The sequence below is a fragment of the Triticum aestivum genome, chromosome 6A (genome assembly GCF_018294505.1).
Source record: "Triticum aestivum cultivar Chinese Spring chromosome 6A, IWGSC CS RefSeq v2.1, whole genome shotgun sequence".
NCBI classification, from domain to species: Eukaryota; Viridiplantae; Streptophyta; class Magnoliopsida; order Poales; family Poaceae; genus Triticum; species Triticum aestivum.
In genome coordinates, this window is record NC_057809.1 from 16377292 (window position 1) to 16381780 (window position 4489).

Sequence of the window (4489 nt, forward strand, 5' to 3'; positions counted from 1 at the left end):
CCCCTCGGCGATCCTCTCGAACATGAGAGGAAGAAGATGGTCATCTAGGGGTCAAGGGTTCGAGGGTTCTTCTCCTCTATTCTTTCTTCTCCTCTTTTTTTTTCTTCTTCTTCCTCTTTTTTTTATCGGGAACGAGGGTCGTCGAGGGACATAGATGTAGTGTCGTCGTTGTCGATATATACCCCCTCCCGATAGCTTACTATGATTAGGTAGCTAGTTCTACGTTTGGCACTAATATATCCATCTGTCATGTTTGAATAATAATTGCCATGTTGTAAATATTTGTAGAAACTATGGACACCGCCCTAGACGAAGCAACAAAAGAAGCGTTGTTGAGGGAGATAATCGCAGAAGGAAGTGATGCCGTCTCATACTTTCTCAACGAAACCAATGGTCTGGAAGGAGAGGGTGAACAAGCTGGTTACGGTGACCTAATGACGGTGCAAGAAGAAGAACATGAGGACGGCTCCGGTGACCCAATGTCGGTGCAAGAAGGAGACCGTGATGACGGCTCCGGTGACCGAACCGAGTCCGGCCAGGTATATATATTAGTTAAGCCTATGCTGACTAGCTGATTGATGCATTCATTGTTTTGGTATGTACACATATTAATTAAGTCTTTGTTCTTTTTTCTAGACCTCCGGATCGAGCACAACTTCGGTAAAGAGACGAGGCCCGAAGAAAAAGTTGAGCTCGGATGAAAAGCTTGAGATCACAACAATCGCGCCCGACGGCCAACCTATTGAACCCCTCCGGACAAAGACCGCATTTGTTGCTCAGTGCGGGGTTCTGGTTAGGGACAAGATCCCGATAAGCATCCAGCAATGGTTTAAGCCGGCTACAGAAGACCCTGAGGTGTCTTATGTCAATGATATGCAGAAAAATGATCTTTGGACTGAGCTGAAGTCAAATTTCACCCTACCCCCAGAGGATGATCCGGAGAAGCCAGTTAAAGAGCAATTAATCAAGTCTTTTGCTCTTAAGAGGATGGCAGATCTATTCAGGAGGTGGAAGAAAGAGCTGAATAGGTTTGTCGATAAAAAAGAGACACCAGAATTCAAGGGCAGATATGAGAAGATCAAAGATCATTGGCCCGCATTTGTGGCCCACAAGACATCGGAAAAGAGTAAGAAGATGTCGGTGACAAACAAACAAAATGCTGCGAAGAAGAAGCTTCACCATCGCACGGGGTCAGGTGGCTACCTCGTAGCCCGGCCTAAGTGGTCCAAGATTGAGAATGATCTGGTTCATAAAGGGATTGAACCAGAGACAAATAACTGGCCAGACCGTTGCCGGACTTGGTTCTTTGGGGCTGGCGGAACCTTGGACCCTGAAACAGGGAAGTGCATTTGGACGAATGATCAAATGGACATACCAGTCAGTAAGCTTAAGCAGTATATCGAAGCAGCGCAAGAAGAGACGTTCTTTCCAGACAGAGAGAACGACGAGCTCACAATGGCCCTCGGGAATCCTGAGCACCCTGGACAGACATGAGGCACGCCAGGCTCTGTTCCGTGGAAGGTTGGGTTTCCGGACACAGGCAGTTACAAATCCCATGAGAGGAGGAAAAAAGTGCAGCAGACCCAAATGCAGGCGCTGCAAGCAAGGGTAGACGCGATAGAGGAACGAGAAGCAAATCGCAGCAAACATACTGCCGAAGCCTCCCCCGAAGCAACCCCGCCATCTCAGCGCAGAAGCAGCGTGGCTTCCACCGAGCTGCTTCAGCTGGAGCATGCCTCGACGGCTCCTGCCAGCTATCCCGTGGATGCTATCACGGAGTCTCAAAAATGCCACCTTATGATGCAATGGATGAATTTGAAGGTCAAGGCGGCTATTGGCTCTGTTTATCCTACTAAACCCGGTGCAACTTTTCACTGCCGGCTGATTCCAGAAGGATATGCTAGGGTGATGGTGGATGAGATAACGGAGGGATTTGAGGACCTCCAGCTTGACCACCCTACCGGTGAAGGGGAGACTTGGCTGGGGTCTGCTTTGAAGACTCCATGCCTATGGTGGAAGGAGCTCATCAACCTTCTGAACTGGACGCCTCCGCCTCCTCCTCCTCCTCCGGCAAGTCAGGGCACTCCGCCTCCTCCACCGCCTCCTCCTCCGGCGAGTGACGATAAGGGCCCTCGGCCGGCTCCTTCTCCGGCGCGTGGCGGCACTCCGCCTCCTTCTCCGCCTGCGCCAACGCGCCCGAGCAGCCAGCCTCCTCCTTCTCCGCCTCGTCAGCAAGGGCGGAAGAGATCTGCCGCCGCTCCAGCTGCTCCGGCGCGTCGTAGTCCTTCTCCTCCGCCTCTTAAGCAAGTAAAGAAGACAACCGCTCCGTCTGCTCGGTCGGCGTCTAGCAGTACAACCAGAGGCGCGAGGAAATACAGATTCAGTCCTTCTCTGAAGACTCCAGAGAAGTTACCATATGAGAGGACCCCGGAGGAGAACGCCGAGATCGCGCGAGAAGAAGTGAGGAAATTCTTTGAAGGGGTGAAAGCAAAGAAACATCCACCTCCGTAGGATAAGGTAGATCGGATGAAAGTGAAGCGCACTCTGGCTGCCCTGACAAAACCACCGAAGTCTCCGCCGAAAGGAAACTATGACCGCATTATTGGAAAGGAATTTGCCGAAGCGGAGCGGTCGGGAAGTACTGTCGGTGAACAAGGCTGAAAGAACGACGAGCTAGGAAACAAATTGCCCAGCTCGGCGAACAAGCGAAGCAATCATGCCCCCCGCTCAAGGTGCCTAGCCACAACGTCGCTAATGATCCGAGGATGGTGCCCGGTTATAGCAATCTTGCAGATTACCTGCCCGACGAAGTATATTATGAACCCATGGACATGCAGATACAAAGGTAGGAGTACGGGAAGCCTCTCGTCAAAGATGAAAGATCTCTATCAACGATGATGCGAAGATTGCATGATTGGTACTTGAAAATCTATAGAGACTCTGGGGGGAGGAGTACTTTGTATGTGAAAGTTAAAAAGGAGCATGACCTCATTGGACTTGATCTGTTGCCTGTTCCATTTGAGGAGTTCTATCAGTTTTTCAATCAATTGGCCCTCGATAAAACAACAGTCGCCTGCTACTGTCTGTAAGTAGTACTACTTCCGTCATTAAGTTTCTCTATATAGCTTAGCTCTTTCATTGCATGTATTTATAATCATCCTCACTATATTATGCAGATTGAAGATCGCCGAATTGAAGAAAAGACAAGTCGGTGATATTGGGTTCATTAAGACATATCTCATAGATGCAACTCAGGTTAAACTTCATGCCGCAGCTACCGAGGCCAACTTGCTACGATCGTTCGTAATAAATCAAAACAAAGATATAATACTCTTTCCTTACAACTTCAAGTGAGTGTTACTGTCTTGTGCGTATTTGGTTTCTCTTATATATTAGTCAAGGTTATAGTAATGTAATTCATGAGTTATGCATGCGTGTGCAGTTTCCACTATATTCTCCTAGAGGTTAAGCTTGAGCAGGGACTAGTAACCGTCTTAGACTCAAAACGAAAAGATCCCCATGACTATGCAGACATGACTGAAATCCTCAAGAAGTAAGTTAAATCGATCATTATCCACCATATCAGCAACTTCGTTCATTTCCTGATATCAAGTAATTGTTTTCATTGTACGGCAGGGTTTGGAGAAAATTCACCAAAACAGTTCCGGGACTGCCGAAGGAGCTGGAATTTAGACACCCGAAAGTAAGTACTATAGTAGCATGTTCCGCGCATCTCCTAGTGATTGAAGCGCTAGTTTCATCAATACCATTTAGCATTCTTGCTTATCAGTTTGATTGACCTCTATTTCTTGTAAAGTGGTTGTGGCAGGAACAAGGGAATGATTTCTGTGGATACTACATCTGCGAGTCCATCCGCCACACGACCTGTGAGCGGGGCGGGTACTCTAACGAACAATATGAAGTACGTAAATAACAACATTCACAATTTTATTTTATTACCATCATTTGTGTTGAGTTTCATTCATCCATATATATATGTATTGACCCCCTTCTTCAAATTAGATGTTTCGGAAGCGGGATGAACTCCTAGCACCAGCTCGCATGCGAGCAATTCAAGAGGAATTGGCGGCATTCTTTCTTGACCACGTGATCCCTGAAGACGGAGAATTCTATGTGGACCCTGAGTCCGTATAATTATATTTGTAAGAGATAATTATTGTATTTATGTAGCCGGTAGTGTCAGATAGATATACGAGAACTTGTTGTTCGACCAATCTCTCAGAGAAGGAGAGGTGGTCGATATCACTTCTCTTTGTATGCATATATGTTCATGACGATCTTATGTTTCCTTCGTTTGCTTACAAGCTAGCCAGCGTGTCTATTCATCTCTATACGTATGTATAGTACGTAGCGTCGACCAAGCACGGACATAAGAGAGGACACTTCTCTCTATTAATTATAGCTAGCTAACACAATATATGAAACACCTAAATTAACCCCCCCCCCCTTCAAAAAAAACTAAAACCCC